Genomic DNA, 17,944 nt, shown 5'->3' on the forward strand with positions numbered 1-17,944 from the left:
GTGAGATCGGTGGTCGAATCAGGCTCCGCATATCGATGCATCGAATCTTCGACTATTCGGGGACAGCCCTACTTGTTAATGGTTATGATATCATCATGTAGCTATCTGTTTACAATCTGTCAAATCTATGGTATTAGGTGAGTATTATTAATATGTACAAGCTGTGCAATGGCAAGAGCCTATAGGAAAAGATTCAACTGAATTGTAGACACAAGGATCAAAAACATCTTTGTCACAAATATCTAGAATCAGTGTATGAATCTCAACAATGGTGACCTGTTTCATGCTACAGTTTTTTGATGGGTGCATCACACAAAACTCATGCAGAGTTCCCAGAATGCACTGCAGCATGAAACATGTCACCACTGTTGAGATTCATACACTGATTATTGATGTTATGTGTGCCTGATCGCTGAATAGCTTTGTAAACAATGTTAAAAAATTAGAGATAAAACAGCATATATGTTATAGAAGCAACTGTTGTTGTTTTGTTTTTTTGCTGTTAAAACACATTACTACAGTCACCAAAATAAGACTAGTAGAATAGATTAGACTCTAGATGATATCATTGGAACAGATCATTACTTAAGTCTCAAAGATCAGCAAGTAGTGAACATCATCTGATCACATTTTTTTCCCTGCTGTTTTTGCAGTAACAAACATAGTTACAACAGCTAGAGGAAAAACACCCAAAGTGAAGCGTCAAGAACTGGCCAACTAAAGCAAACTCGTTTATCACCATAATGGTGAGATCAAACCAAACTCATTTCCAACAGACATCAATATCTAAACCTCTGTTAATCTCCATAAAAACCTTTGTTATTGTATGACAGAAATAAAGTCAATCTGGTTTACAATAAGTGAAGGTAATGCAGTTTCTAGAGTTATTTAATGACACTGGAGTTTGACATCAAACTAAGATTGGGGTTTTACTTTAAAACAATATTTGACTTCTGATCAATAAAAGTTGGATAGGCACATAATATAGCAATGTAAATGAGAAAAGTTTGTGATTATGAACCGGCCTTGTGTAACAATATCAGCTCACATGACCAAGCAGTAAAAAAGTTTCAATAATTCAAATAATTGTCTAAGAAATATACAAATATGTTTTCAAAATAAATCAATTATTAATGCACAATGTGTGAAAGATGTTTATCAATATAATACAGTGGGCGTGGCAACATGAGGTCACATGATTAAGAAGTTATAGTTATATAGATTCCCATAATCCAGTTTCTTTATGACAGTGAAAAAAAAAAAAGTTTAATGAAATAAATATCACTTTCCTTTTCACAGTTATAAAAACAAAAATTACATTTCTATATGTAAATTCCAAATTGGGATTTACATAACATTTGATAGAATCAAGAATATAATCAGAATGTAATTGTGTGAGCAATTCAGGGTTCATATAGAAATAACAGTTGGAATATTATTCTTAAGGCGAGGAGAGCACTTATCTGCAAAAAAATCCATCAAATCAACATTAATGTAACTTTTCTTATATTGTTAGTTATCAGGTATTTGCGAGGTTATGACCAAACTTTCTTCCAGGGAATATCACTTAGAAAACTATTTCAGTTGGAGATTACATAAATCACAGGAACAGACTCCTCCTGAAACAAAATGTATTATTATTGTCTTTTGATTTAGATGATGAAAGTCACTGCTTACCTATATAAATACTTTACACAGATCCAATCAGTGACAGAGACTGGAAAAAAAGACCTCTAAAAAAGCATGAGAACTCCATGTGGCACTGCATTAGCAACAATTGCAAACTCTTTTGGACTATCAGGAATTAAGAACTCAGACTTATTGCAGAATGATCCATTTTGTTTGAAAGGTTGTGACGCAAAAATAATACCATTTTTAAATCAGTTACCAAAGAAAAGAGATATGTGTTTATCAAATCAAACACACATCTCTTAAAGATATGATGTGTGTCAGGATTATTTATTTATTTATTCAAATTAAAGAAGAATAATTGAACATTACAAAAATATTGAGATATGAATACAAATACACAGAATATAACAGAAATCTTACAGTGTATAACAGTGAATAAGAGGAGAAAAAACAAAATAAAGTACTACAAAATAAACTAATAAAATACCACATAGAGAAAAATAAATACAATAAAAAAATAAATCTAGAAACAACTAAACAATAGTTCAAAATTTCTTCCTTTTCCCTGAAGACATATTCAAATGTTATAGCGGGGGAGCATAACCAGAAAAAATTCCTCCATGAAATATAACATGCCATTCTTTTTGTTATTCATCTATATTAGAGACTTTTTCAAAACTTCCATTTCTGATAAAAATAAAATACACTTTGGTATGCATTTAGCAAATTTCTGTTTATGAACCTTGGGGCACGCCTCTTTGTTGAACCAAAAAATCTGATTTACTCCCATTTAATACTACACTGTTTTCTATTATGCAAGTATGAATTAAACCACCTAATTGCATTTTCAGATAAACCAATTGCATGAAGTTTGTCTAAAAGTAAATATCGATAAACTAAATCAAAAGCTTTAGATAAATCAAGAAAAATGGCACCTGTGAGTTTACAATCATCAGCAGCTGAAAACACATCATTAATAAACCTAAGCAGTGCAAAAGTTGTAGAAGGATTAGACCTGAAGCCAGATTGACATGGTGATAAAATATTATCAATACTTAAATAATCCAAAAGTTGTTTATATATTAGTTTTTCAAAAAACTTTAGCTAAAGAACATATTATAGATATAGGTCTGTAATTATTAAGATCGAGTACATCACCTCCCTTATACAAAGGAGTAATACGTGCACATATCCAATAGCAGGCAACTCACATGTGAACAGAGACAAATTAAATAAGTCAGCAAGTGTATGTAGAGTGTAAGTAAATGAGAAGATAATTTAAGAAACTTATTTTCAATACCATCCAGTTCAACACCACTAGCCCCACTTAATTCATTAATAGCTGAACTTCAATAGATGAAATCATCCTAAACTCAAAAGAACTACTGCATGATAAAGTATCATCTATAGAACCAGTATTCAAATAAGAGTCAGATACTAAAGTAGAACAAACTGATGAAAAATGCTGATTAAATAATTGAGCAATCGATAAAGAATCATGTAATACCGTATTGTTAACTCTAATTTGATTCATTGACTGTTTAGCTGAAACACTAAATAAGTTTTTAATTTTGATAAAAAAATATTTAGAATTCTTACAATGCTGAGAAAGACGTTCTTTATAGTAAGTAGATTTTGCATTTCGCACTTTTGTCTTACTTAGATTTCTCAACTGCCTATAAACTTCCCAATCAGCATTACTTCTTGTCTGACGAAATACTGACCATGTTTTATCCCTTTGCCTAAATAGACTAAGAAGTTCAGAATTAGTTCAGAAGCAGCGATGAACGGGCCCTCGCTTTCTGCGCAGTCACCATCCCGGTAGCATCAGAAAAACTGTGGCCAATGGGCATATGCATTCACAGTAACCTTTAAACCACCCTCCCCTCTCCCTCCTTCTCTCTCTCTCTGTCTCTCCCCCTCATCCCCTCCCCCTGCCCCTGCACTCACTCTAACCCTCAACACACAGACACACACACACACACACACACACACACACACACACACACACACACACACACACACACACACACACACATATATATATATATATATATATATATATATATATATATATATATATATATATATATATATATATATATATATATATATGAGCAACATCACATTCGGCCGAAGGTAATCACATTGTGCCAATATACAGCCATATCTCTCGTCTACGAGTGTGATATTGTGTTTAAACAACGGTTTGATGGCACAAGTGTGTAAATACTTAAGAAACAACATTAGAGTGTCTTTAAAACCCCTCTTTTGTGCAGAACTACTTCAAATCACAGTTTGCAGCTAAGCCCAAGCCTTTGTTACTAGTTTGAATTAGAGCTGCAGCTAACGACTACTTTGTCTGTAGATTAGTCTATCGCTTAATTTTTAGATTAGTCAACTAATCTGTTGATTGTTTTTATTTCCGGTTCATGAAATGATTTTTTTTTTTAATTAGCTGTTTAATCCTTTGACTAACTTTTGAATAAGTAATAAGTACAACTTCTATCATTAGTATTTCATATTAAATATCATTAGTATTTTTTATTAAATATCTTATTTTAAAAAAAATACTTTCCCAGCATGAAAATAAAGTGCAATAATTAAAACACAAACAAGACTCTTAGGCATCATCTACCATTAATTCCACAGAAATTCTGTACAAAGAGAATGCCTGAAATGTAACATGTAGTGTAAAGTCCAACATTATAATGCTTAATGACTTCTGGATGGGTACAAGCAGGAACACAGAGCAAAATCCACAAACTAAACACACTACATCATGCTTTTAGTATGAATATGTTAGTCTTACATTTATCTATAAACTACCCATCTCTCATTGTCCGTATCTTTGGTTTTCATTCACTAGCTGTCCTTGTGTTATCTTCTCTGTGTTTTTCTCTGCATCAGTCTCCAGCTACCGACAATGTCTGTTATCAATCAGTGTTTGCCAGTTTGTGAATTACACCGCGTTCCAAATTATTATGCAAATTGTATGTAAGTGTCATAAACACACAGTTTTTTGTTTTTCAATTAAACTCATGGATGGTATTGTGTCTCATGGCTCTTTGGATCACTGAAATTAATCTCAGACACCCGTGATTATTAAGCAGGCCACAGGTTTCAAGCAATTATGGGAATGAAAAAAGGTCTCTCTGCTGCCGAAAAGCGTCAAATAGTGCAATGCTTTGGACAAGGTATGAAAACATTAGATATTTCACGAAAACGTAAGCGTGATCATTGTACTGTGAAGAGATTTGAGGCTGATTCAGAGCACAGACAGGTTCGTGCAGGTAAAGGCAGAATGAGGAAGGTTTCTGCCAGAGAAATTCATCAGATTAAGAGAGCAGCTACTAAAATGCCACTACAAAGTAGCAAACAGGTTTTTGAAGCTGCTGGTGCCTCTTGAGTCCCGCGAACATCAAGGTGTAGGATCCTCCAGAGGCTTGCAGTTGTGAATAAACCTACTATTTGGCCACTCCTAACTAATGCTCACAAGCAGAAACAGTTGCAGTGGGCCCAGACATACATGAAGACTCATTTTCAAACAGTCTTGTTTACTGATGAGTGTTGTGCATCTTTGGATGGTCCAGATGGATGGAGTAGTGGATGGAACATGTCCCAACAAGGCTGCGACCACAACAAGGAGGTGGCGTTTTTGGCCGGAATCATAGGGAGAGAGCTGGTTGGCCCCTTTAGGATCCCTAAAGGTATTACAATGACCTCGGCAAAGTATGTTGATTTTTTGACTGACCACTTTCTTTCATGGTACAAAAAGAAGAACTGTGCCTTCCGTAGCAAAATCATCTTCATGCATGACAATGCACCATCTCATGCTGCAAATAATACCTCTGTGACATTGGCTGCTATCTGCATAAAAAATGAGAAACTCATGGTGTGGCCACCATCCTCCCCTGACCTCAACCAGATTGAGATCCTTTGGAGCATCCTCAAGCAAAAGATCTATGAGGGTGGGAGGCAGTTCACATCAAAACAGCAGCTCTGGGAGGCTATTCTGGCATCCTGCAAACATATTCAATCAGAAACTCTCCAAAAACTCACAAATTCAATGGATGCAAGAATTGTGATAGCGATATCAAAGAAGGGGTCCTATGGTAAGATGTAACTTGCCCAGTTAGGATGTTTTTGATTGAAATAGATTTAGATTTCAGTAAATATGACCACCTAATGCTACAAATTCAGCAAATGCCCATTTTCAGTTCTTTACAACCTATACAATGTTTTAACTCTGTTGTGCATAATAATGTGGAACAGTGCATTTTCAGTTTTTTATTTTTGAAATAAATACTGTTATCATTAGGAGGTTTGTTCAATAAAATTCGAATTATCCCCTAATGGTTGATGACTTAAAAATTATACTGACTGTCATTTGCATTGACTAATTATGAAAACCAGAGAAAGATATCATTTACATAATAATTTGGAACGCGGTGTATGTATTATTATTTGTATATCTGTATCTCTCGCAAAATTATACGTTTTGTTGTTAATTTTTATTAATCTCAGATTTTATATGATTAGCTGGATTTGGGATAACCATAATCATTGTTGACTTTTGACTTGTGACTTTGCTGCACAAAAACCCAGAGAAAATAGTACATATCTCTGCAAAACAGCCTACTTGAAAATCACCAGACAGTGATCAGGCTAAGAAATCTTCGTTCCTATCCCTGTCAAAGAAGCTGCAGGTCTGGCTTAATTCTTGATTTGTGAAGCTTTGGAGCTTCAGCACCACGGACAGCAGCCGATCCAGAGCTCAGAGCAGCAGTGGATGTGACGACCACCAAAGCAACAACAGACAACCATGCATTACAGTCAAACTTAGCTACTTATACTTTTTCATCAATGTATTAAATTCTAGAAAGTATTAGCATAACGGAGTAAATAACAAGGTTTCTAGGCAGTTATGACATGCCTTCAATGACATTCATTCCTGAATCAGTAAATACATTAATAAACAAAAAGATTGTCCAGTTGTCAGGTGTTCAAGTGAAATGTTGTAGTATGGGGGTGACCAATACACATATGATTCATATAATTATTTACAGGTAGAACACAGCAACAATGCAGAGGTCGGACTTGTGAACCATGTCAACATGGTCCGCTGTGAGCCATCCAGCTGAAGATCCTGAACCTCTTCATGAGTGGCATGAAATGAACTGTCAGCACACATTTTCTTCACTTTAATGATAATACAGCAAGGCCAGCCAATGACACTGACAGGCTGTCCTGTCTTAAATTGCCTCTTGTCCAAATTCCGTGAACTGTATCAGCCTAATGCATCAATATGCATTGATGAGAGGATACTTCTGTGGCGTGGGCACCTCACTTTCAGGGTGTACAATGCTCAAAAACCCAGCAAATATGAAATAAAATCCTACATATTGTGCGATTCTAAAATACGGTCCTGTCGAAAATGTTGGGAGTTTCTGCCAACTTAAAAAAAATGCTGCCAGGGAAAGAGTTAAAATACTTTTAAATTTATTTATTTTTTTATCAATCTTATCAGTTCCTTAGAAATGTTTGCACTAATGCTGTGCACTAATGTAAGTTTTGCAACTGAACAAAGTACATCAAGGTGAGTTTAAGTAAACTACAAAAACTATTGTTTAGTAGTAGATACATTGAAAAAGTAGTATTCTTCATTTTTTTTAAAGATTCAAGATCAAATTGAATCCCATTAAAATCATGTAGAAATTATCCTACAGGACATTTATGTCTTGTCCTATAAGACAATTCCTAATGGAATCCAAGGAACGTTTCCAAAACATGATAGAAATTCTAATTAGAATCCTTTTTTTATGTTTTTATTTTGCAGATTCTGAAAAGGAAATATAAACTGTTGACTTTATCTGTAGTTCCTCACAATCAGTTGTGAATTAGCTCAAGAGGGAAATGTATATAAATAATTAATTTATGACTAATTATGATTACAATTATTTATATCAGCTGCCAGTTTTTACTTTAGCAGAATTAAATATCGCCATGGACTAATCTGTTCGCCCAGCGATAATTCAGGTTAATTTCACAGCAACTCTAAGCAATGATATTTTCTTGGCCACAAAAAAAAAAAATTCTTACAGTATTAATGCATTAGAGCATGTAGCTTGATCAGAATCGTAAAGGGACATTAATTTACAAGACAAAATCATAAACTCATGTAATTTGTGCACAAGAGTTTTATTAAGGACTAACACATGACTAATCTAAATAAACAAACATACAATCGCTCATACATGGAGGAAGGTTAAGTCAGATTGGATGAATGGAGCCATTAGAGAAACAAGAAAAAGGCTATATAAAGAGTAGACATAAATATGTTTTAGTTAAATTTATGATACTTGCATTTCCTTGGTCGTTGACAAGTGTTTGGATGTAGTCTTGGATGAAAGTCTTGATGGTTTCAAGGTTTTGGACTTGAGATCACATTTTTCTGGGTTAAAGGAGCGATGAATTTCAAAGGTGTGCTGACTCTGTGGTTATAGAGAATTTCTTTCAAGGTTGAAAGTGAAGAAGAATGATGAGCTGAGAGAGAGAGAGAGAGAGAGAGAGAGAGAGAGAGAGAGAGAGAGAGAGAGAGAGAGAGAGAGAGACCCAGCTGAAATCCTGTGATGTGAATGAAAAGACAAGGCTGCAGGGCCTGGCACAGGCTTAGGGTTCTGAAGAGTTCTAGCTCATTTTCCTCATCTTCCTAGGAGTTTAAGGCCTCCCAGGTGCAGAAGCATCGACTCTGGGACTTATCAACCAGAAGATGGCAAGGTGATGAGACACAGGACTAAAAGAACTGAGAAAACCCTGGAGAATTGAGGCAAGTCACTGTGTGAAGCCTTTATCTCCTATGGGGGTCGCAGTTAGGATATAAAGGTAATTGGGAGGCCAGGTTAATTGATCATTGAGATGCGAGAGAGCCAATGGTGACTTTTGCTTTTGGAGGGAAAGTTTACGACTCTTTGTCTGTAAGCATGTACTGCATATGTACTGGGATTGGAATTTCATGTAAAAACTACTAAAGATTCTTAAAACATTAATAATGTTGCATAGGTATCAAAAGATATGACACCATCTTTTAGATCATCAACTAATTCAACCAGACTAATCATGTTATATGTGTGATTATATTACTTAGTGATCTATTATAACACATGCATAAAAACATTGCACAATACAAAAGACAAAATAAATTAACAGTAGTAACTTACACAACGATCTGAGAATATGTGTTTGTTCACAGAAAAGTGTTTTGAAGAATTAATGAAAGATGTCAGTTCCTATGGCAGTATGTGTCCTTTTTTTTAGAGTATTAGTTGGGGAAAATTCTTTTTTAAATAATTTTGAGTCGTAAAGATGATCTGGTCTGGCAGAGGAGTCCTGGATGCCATAGTAAGACTATTTGTAGGCATCACGGCAGCCAGTGTTGTGGATTGGGTGAAGGGGGTTTGTGATCATTTGTCAATCTAATGAAGAATTTATTATTTGGTGAACTGTGTGTCTGATTGGTCTGGATTTTTTTCCAAGCAGCACATAGGCAACAAAGAATGTCGTTTTGTAAAGTAATTTACAACAGCTTCAGATGTGTCTCAACCAATCAGAATCAAGGACAGTCCATTTGATACATTTTGGTTGAAACTCTTTCCACACTGAGGGTATCTGGCAGCCTTCTCTCTATTGTGAATTTCCATGTGCCTGTTGAGATTTCTTTTTAGAGTGAAACTCTTTCCTCACTGTTGGCAGGTAAAAAGGCTCTCTATAATGTGAATTTTCTGGTGGACGTCAAAGTTTCCACTTTGATCAAAACTCTTTCCACTCTGAGGAGATCTGTCAGCCTTCTCTCCATTGTGGATCTTCATGTGCTTGTCAAAGCTTCCTCGTTGACTAAAACTCTTTCCACACTGTTTGCACGTGTTAGGCTTCTCTCCAGTGTGAATTCTCATGTGAATGTTAAGGCATCTTTTGCAGGTTAAACTCTTTCCTCACTGTTGGCAAGTAAAAAGGTTCTCCAAGGTGTGAATTTGCCTGTGGGCATAAAGGGTTTGTTTTCTCACACAGATGGCAGGTGAAGGGTTTCTTTCCAGTGTGAACTTTCATGTGGTTTGTAAGTTGTAATTTTATGCAGAAACTTTCCACACTTATTACAGGGGTAAGGTCTCTCTCCAGGGTGAACTCTCAGGTGGACTCGAAAGTTTCCAGGATTACTGAACTTCTTCCGCACCATTTGCAGATGAAACACTTCTCTCCTGTGTGAACTTTCATGTGCCTTCTAAGGGTTCCCTTTCGAGTGAAACTCTTTCCTCACTGTTGGCAGATGAAAGGCTGCTCTCCAGTGTGAATTTTCATGTGAAATTCAAGGTTTCCATTATGCATGAAACTCTTTCCACACTGTTGGCAGGTGAAAGGCTTCTCTCCAGTGTGAATTTTCATGTGAAATTCAAGGTTTCCATTATGCATGAAACTCTTTCCACACTGTTGGCAGGTGAAAGGCTTCTCTCCAGTGTGAATTTTCATGTGAAATTCAAGGTTTCCATTATGCATGAAACTCTTTCCACACTGTTGGCAGGTGAAAGGCTTCTCTCCAGTGTGAATTTTCATGTGAAATTCAAGGTTTCCATTATGCATGAAACTCTTTCCACACTGTTGGCAGATGAAAGGCTTCTCTCCAGTGTGAATTTTCAGGTGAAATTCAAGGTTTCCATTATGAATGAAACTCTTTCCACACTGTTGGCAGGTGAAAGGCTTCTCTCCAGTGTGAATTTTCATGTGAAATTCAAGGTTTCCATTATGCATGAAACTCTTTCCACACTGTTGGCAGGTGAAAGGCTTCTCTCCAGTGTGAATTTTCATGTGAAATTCAAGGTTTCCTTTTTGAATGAAACTCTTTCCACACTATTGGTAGTTGAAAGGCTTCTCTCCTGTGTGAACTCTCATGTGCCTTTTAAGGGTTCCCTTTCGAGTGAAACCCTTTCCACACTGTTGGCAGATGAAAGGCTTCTCTTCAGTGTGAATTGTCATGTGAAGTTGAAGGTTTCCTTTTTGACTGAAACTCTTTCCACACTGTTGGCAGGTGAAAGGCTTCCCTCTTGTGTGAATTCTCATATGGAATTTAAGGTTTTTATTTTCACTGAAACTCTCTCCACACTGTTGGCAGATGAAAGGCTTCTCTCTTGTGTGAATTCTCATATGGAATTTAAGGTTTTTATTTTCACTGAAACTCTTTCCACACTGTTGGCAGATGAAAGGCTTCTCTCCAGTATGAATTTTCATGTGAAATTCAAGGTTTCCTTTTTGAATGAAACTCTTTCCGAACTATTGGTAGTTGAAAGGCTTCTCTCCTGTATGAACTCTCATGTGCCTTTTAAGGGTTCCCTTTCGAGTGAAACTCTTTCCACACTGTTGGCAGATGAAAGGCTTCTCTCCAGTGTGAATTTTCATGTGAAGTTGAAGGTTTCCTTTTTGACTGAAACTCTTTCCACACTGTTGGCAGGTGAAAGGCTTCCCTCTTGTGTGAATTCTCATATGGAATTTAAGGTTTTTATTTTCACTGAAACTCTTTCCACACTGTTGGCAGATGAAAGGCTTCTCTCCAGTGTGAATTTTCATGTGAAGTTCAAGGTTTCCTTTTTGAATGAAACTCTTACCACACTGTTGGCAGGTGAAAGGCTTCTCTCTTGTGTGAATTCTCATATGGAATTTAAGGTTTTTATTTGCAGTGAAACTCTTTCCACACTGTTGGCAGATGAAAGGCTTCTCTCCAGTATGAATTTTCATGTGTACTTCAAGGTTTCCTTTTTGAATGAAACTCTTTCCACACTGTTGGCAGGTGAAAGGCTTCTCTCCTGTGTGAACTGTCATGTGCCTGTTAAGTGCTCCCTTTCGAGTGAAACTCTTTCCACACTGTTGGCAGATGAAAGGCTTCTCTCCAGTGTGAATTTTCATGTGGAGTTCAAGGTTACCTTTTTGAATGAAACTCTTTCCACACTGTTGGCAGGTGAAAGGCTTCTCTCCTGTGTGAACTCTCATGTGCCTTTTAAGGGTTCCCTTTCGAGTGAAACTCTTTCCACACTGTTGGCAGATGAAAGGCTTTTCCCCAGTGTGAATTTTCATGTGAAGTTCAAGGTTTCCTTTTTGAACAAAACTCTTTCCACACTGTTGGCAGGTGAAAGGCTTCCCTCTTGTGTGAATTCTCATATGGAATTTAAGTTTTTTATTTGCACTGAAACTCTTTCCACACTGTTGGCAGATAAAAGGCTTCTCTCCAGTGTGAGTTTCCTTGTGGACTGTAAATTCTCCTTGTTCACTGAAACTCTTTCCACACTGAAAGCAAGTGAAAAAACCCATAGTTTTTGTCTTTGGAGCTCTTTTTTGTGTAGAAGTATTTTCTGACTGTAAGGAACAAAATGATTTTTCTCCAGTTATGAAATCATGGAGATTCTCATACTGATCTTTCTCTTCAGTTCCAATCAGTACTTCCCTCTCCTCTTTCAGTGCTGTTGGGCCTAAGGTGGGAAAACAAGGAAATAAAAGTTAATGCCACAAAGCAGGTAACACCAAAACATAGTTATGTAATGCATGTATGCTAGATCTCATATCATGGCGTCCAAACCTGATCATTGTCGCCTGGTCTCCTATAGAGTTTAAACTGGCTGCTATACAATTTATTCAATCTAATTGTTAAGGAAACCTAGATACAGACTGATCTCAATCTCCTAGGGGATCAAATGCAACAAATGTAAGAGAGACCAAACTAAAAAAAATAGTAAAAAGTACAAACTCCCCACTCAACCTTCAGATGAAACATTCATAGTCCCTCAGTCTCTTTGTGTCTTCTTAATATTAACATTATGTTTGGTTGTGCGTTCCTTTGAATCCAGCTTTTGGAGTTAATAAGTACATTGTTTGATTTATTCTGGACTCCTCGAGTTTCAATCTGGCACTTCACAACCAGCAACCCTCACAGAAGAAGACACCGAAACAATGACTGCTGAGGAACGGCTGTGGAGAATGTGGCAGGGCGGTCAGAGGTTGGAACGGTATGTGGCGGATTTTATTGAGCTGTACCATCAGGTGAACTGGCCCGACGCCTCACGCCTAAATATTCAATTTGTTGCGATCTCCCTGTTCACGATTTCCCTTTGATTGAATTGATCAACATCATTCTTAACTTAATCGGCTCTAACTTCGAGATCGAACAAATAGAGGATGATAGTCAGTCCCCCCCCCCCCAAAGCCAAGAACCTCCACTTACCGCACCAACAGCTCAGACTGCCTGCCACGCCCCGAACACCCCAACATCATCCAAAGCTCCATTGCCAACCTCACCCCAGTACCGCCAGCTGCTCACAAGATGGCCACCACCTCAAAGTCTGCACCCAAGATGGCGGTCGCACCTGAGTTTCCGGCCAAGATGGCAGCCTCAACAGAGTACACGGACAAGATGGCTACCTCCCAAGCTCCCTCCAGTGTCTGTTCCTCCAGAACTACCTCCCGAGCTCCCTCCAGAAATTTTTAATGGAGGGGGGCATAGGTTTACAGCAGTAGGGGCCGGGCCGAATGCTGAGGCCAAGGCCGTGGAGGCTGACCCACCATGGCCTCCAGAACTGTCTGTCCAGCCATGGCCTCCTGAACTCCCAGATCTGCCATGGTCTCATGAACCGTTTCCCCGGCCATGGCCTCCTGAACTCCCCGATCTGCCATGGCCTCATGAACCGTTTGCCCGGCCATGGCCTCCAGAACACCCAGATCCGCCATGGTCTCATGAACCTTTTGCCCGGTCATGGCCTCCTGAACTCCCTGATCTGCCATGGCCTCACAAACTGTCTACCCGGCCATGGCCTCCTGAACTCCCAGATCCGCCATGGTCTCATGAACCGTTTTGCCCGGTCATGGCCTCCTGAACTCCCTGATCTGCCATGGCCTCACAAACTGTCTACCCGGCCATGGCCTCCTGAACTCCCAGATCCGCCATGGTCTCATGAACCGTTTTGCCCGGTCATGGCCTCCTGAACTCCCTGATCCGCCATGGCCTCCAGAACTGTCTGTCCAGCCATGGCCTCCTGAACTCCCAGATCCGCCATGGTCTCATGAACCGTTTGCCTGGCCATGGCCTCCTGAACTCCCCGATCTGCCATGGTCTCATGAAATGGCTGCCCGGCCATGGCCTCCTGAACTCCCCCATCTGCCATAGCCTTCTGAACTGGCTGCCCGGCCATGGCCTCCTGAACTCCCTGATCCGCCATGGCCTCATGAAATGGCTGCCCGGCCATGGCCTCCTGAACTCCCAGATCCGCCATAGCTCCCTGATCCGCCCTCGAGGCTTTCTCAGACTACCACGTTCCTGTCCCATAGCAGCCTCCAGGACGCCCACCCTCTCTCCCCGGTAGTATTGTTGACCAACTGGGAGGGGGGTGTAATGTTACATGTATCCTTGTCTACCCTGTCTTTGCACTGTTTCTGATTTGGTTTCTCCCATTGTCTCCCCCTGTCATTCTGTTAACTTTGCATTCTCCCATAGCCCTTCTGTGTTGATTTGATTATCGTCTTCACCTGGTCTTGTAATTAGTCACTCTATATAAGTTGTTTGATCCATAGTTTCTTTGTTGTCTCATTTATGTTTAGATCCCGCTTTTGAGTTAATAAAATACTTTGTTTGATTTATTCCGGACTCCTAGAGTTTCACTCTGGCTCTTCAAAACCAGCTACTCTAACACTTACTAGAAAAACTGCATGAAAAAGTGTAATCTGTTTCATAGTCTCAGTGAGGTTTTATGAGTTTTCAAGTAGAGACCTGCAATCCCGCGGGAGTACCGCGGGACCCAACGCAACAGAGTGCGGCACGGGACAAAACTTGATGGGCGAGTGCGGGTGCGGGCGGGTAGAGACTCGTGTGTGTGCGGGATGCGGGAAAATAAAATGATTCGCGGGACTCCCGCAAAATAGAAATATCTAAACATAAAATATCTAAAAACAAAAAATTGTTATTCATCTATTGCACAAAAGCAGCAAGAACAACATAAATATGATCAGTAAGCGCAAGAATAGGCAGTTTCGGTTTAAAACTTGTTTGAAGTGTGAGCAATGTAGTCATCTGCTGATTTCTGGAGCGCATCGCCAATCAGTGGTGTTTAAGTTAAAATCCACTCACTGCTCAAAAGTATTGAACAGTGCTGAATATTGGGTGCTTACAAATTACAACACTCAAAGTGTAGACATGTATGAAAGATTAATTGTGCATAATATCCATTGTGTTATAAGAGCTTTATGAGATTGCGTATGTACTGAGATGTCAGCTTTAAAGGAGCCTTGTTTGTTTGCATTCTGCCGTGGATGCACGCATAGCTCATGTTTGCTTTTTTGTTAAGAATAACAGTGCTTGTGAATGTTGATGCTTAGTCTAAATAACACATATTTTATCCAGAGCGTTTATGCTGGGGTCTAGTGGAACTTACAAGATGTTACAGAACTGTTTCATGTAAATTCAATCGATGTACAGAAAAAATCAATATAGATTAATTTTATGCGGGCTTTTGCGGGCGGGAGCGGGACAAATCATGAATGTCGCGGGCGGGAGCGGGACGAGATAACGTATATTTCTGCGGGAGCGGGCGGGCGCGGGACACAATCTTGCGGGAGCGGGACTGAAAAATCCGTCCCGCGCAGGTCTCTATTTTCAAGTATGTGCAGTAAGGTGATTAATGTTTTCTGACATTTCAGTGTGGATGGAAAATGCCTGAAAACGATAGTGTGGATAGAGAAAATAAAAAAGGCTGTTTTCAATTGTATGCAGATTCATTTAGGTGTAGCCAAAGTGTTTACTTGTTTATTTGCTTACCAAATACTTTAAATTAACAAATGTAGAAATCAAGCAGTAGCTAAACATGATTACTCACATTTCAAGGTTTGATTTGTTAGAAGTGCTAGAAATCAATGGTTTTAATATTAGAAGCAGATACTAGGTTTAATGTTACAGAAGAAAAAATATATAATTTTGGTTTAGGCTAATTCCATTTTATTATTACAACTTAAATGCATGAGGTCATAATTACAAATGGCCAATGTGCAAGCAAGATCTTCTCAGCTGCAATTGAAACCAACCTGTTTGTTCCTTGGCATCTTCATATTTGACTCTAAATGCTTCTTCAATCGTCAAGTCTTCATTCTCATCTTTAATAAACTCCATCTTTGTTTGTTCCTCAGTATCTTCATGTTTGACTCTGAATGTTTCTTCAATCTTTATGTCTTCACTCTCCTCTTTAATAAACACCATCTTTATAATAGTGTTACATGGATCTCTGTTGCTTCTCCAGGAGTTTTTCTGTGTGTTTGAACACTTTGTCCTGTTTAATATGAGAATAATTAATAGAAAGAAAAATCAATGCAAACTCATCTCTGGGTGCGTCTCAATCAGCTGCTAGTTCAGTAGTCAGTGCACTAGTAAGACAGTCAGAGAGTTAATAGACTTGTGTGTTAAATGTATAAAATATATACAAATTACACAGATCGTTCATATTTAGATAGATATTTTGATTTATGGTGATTCTTAGACTATGGGCACTTTTATGTACTTTAGTCGTATTTTAAAAATACAAATAATTTTGGACAAATTCCTCTTTCTTGTCAAGCTATCAATAAAACCAACTTAAAATAATTTTTACTACCTTTTTATTATGATTTTTTTAATACATTTCAACCTTCTTATAGGTGTCAAAATCAGTGTTTACTCCTTGTCACACATCCAGACTTATAAACTTCAACAATGAAAATACAGTTTAATCTTAGACCAGACTTATCTGGTAACTATTAAGCACTAGTAAAATAATTAAAATACATTATAGTATTTAATGTGAGACCTCTATCAATATTACTTTTTATACAAAATATAGCTGTCTAACAGTATTGGTGTCATTTCCACCACAACACTGTAATGCATCTTTAAAAAGTTTGTGTCAAAGTTTTTTCAGGTGGTTTCTATGGAAAGTTGAGTGACATCAGGGAATTTACATTTCATCAACAACAAATGAAGAAAAATCAAAGTAAATATTGCTTGATCAGCGAATATATTTATTCTATGTCATTTCCACCACATGATGTACTGTCAATAGTGTTATTAAAAAGCTAAAATTTTTAGGTTAAATAAGAGTATTTTGCATACACGAAATGCTAAGTAATAATTCAAAGCCAATCAGTGAAGCTATATCTTCAATTTTTTCACAAAATCTACAGCAATGTAATTTCCACCAAACTGCTCTTTGTGGTGGAAATGACATTAATGGTTACAAAGTACAATTTATATGGATTGCAGGAATAGATTTGCATGACTGTTAATGTTTCAATCCAGAAACAGTCATGGTCCAGCACTGGGACGAAGTTTCCCTACATTTACATTCATTTCTGGTCATTTTCGCAACACGCTGTCATTTCCACCACATACACATTTTTTTATATATATATTTTAAAAGTTCTCATCACATATTATAAAATGTTTCCACAATTTATGAGTTCATGCTCTACTTAATATAAAAGCTAAAGTTATTCTACTTTAAAATTTCCTCTTACAGATCATAAAACTAGACATTTAAACTTATGTGACTTTTGAACATTTTTTCCCACAAGGCTAAAAGTGCCCCTAGTTGAAGAAACACCCTTATATTTTGTATTCAATTATTTGTACATCATATCTAATATAATACACTCTCATGAAAATATCTGCTGTTGTGAATTCACTCGTTTGTGTTTGTAGTCCGCGTGTCGCTGAATCGAATCACTGAATCATTTCACAAATGATTTGATTCAAATGATTCGGATTCTCAGTTTCTCTCATCACTTCTTATCATCACGCGATTGATTCATGATATAGAGAGCGAACTGAGACGCACATTCTCTGTTACTAAAGGCTAACGCTTTAACCAACACAAAATAAAGCATTACATTTATTTTCCATATCTTGTAAAAACGCTTTAATTGACATAACAGTATGCACTGGTTTAAAAGCTTTAAAAGCACAAACCTTTCTTCATGTGACTCACAACAGATGAGGAGCGCGGCGCATCTTTATGACGTCACATCATCAGAACAAAATAAAAGTCCCATTGGTGCACTGCTCTCTAATCACAAACACATAATAGAAATGTTGTATATAGAATATAATTTCGTACCCATATGATGATGCTTTTATAGAGTTATTAGCATTGTAGCATTTATGTAATTCTCTAATTTTTATGTACATTTATAACAAAGGAGGTGCAATGGCAAATTTGGGCTATCACTCTTTTGACTATTGTAATCAAGCTCTTGATATTTT

General features: G+C 37.6%; 1 pseudogene; it reads right to left on the bottom strand.

Annotated features, from left to right (window-relative positions):
- Positions 1-9,942: 9,942 nt before the first annotated feature.
- Positions 9,943-15,823, bottom strand: LOC141284454 (uncharacterized; annotated as a pseudogene).
- Positions 15,824-17,944: the final 2,121 nt, after the last annotated feature.

This window comes from Garra rufa, chromosome 14 (genome assembly GCF_049309525.1).
Source record: "Garra rufa chromosome 14, GarRuf1.0, whole genome shotgun sequence".
Lineage (NCBI taxonomy): Eukaryota > Metazoa > Chordata > Actinopteri > Cypriniformes > Cyprinidae > Garra > Garra rufa.